A 243-nucleotide genomic window follows, 5' to 3' on the forward strand; every position below is an offset into this window, starting at 1 on the left:
TGTGGAAGACACACATCAGCGATGTGTACAGTGTTCTCTCTCACACACATGCACTTCCTAGTGAGCTTTTTTTAAAAAAATTATTTATTTTTATTGGATATTTTCTTTATATACATTTCAATTGTTTTTCCCTTTCCAAATCTCCCCTTCAAAAACTCCCTATATCATCCTTCCTCCCCCTGTCTGTATGAAGGTGCTCCCCCACCCACTCCCATCTTCCCGTTCTGGCATTCCCCTGCACTG

Source organism: Grammomys surdaster, unplaced genomic scaffold (assembly GCF_004785775.1).
Source record: "Grammomys surdaster isolate TR1022 unplaced genomic scaffold, NIH_TR_1.0 125769, whole genome shotgun sequence".
NCBI classification, from domain to species: domain Eukaryota; kingdom Metazoa; phylum Chordata; class Mammalia; order Rodentia; family Muridae; genus Grammomys; species Grammomys surdaster.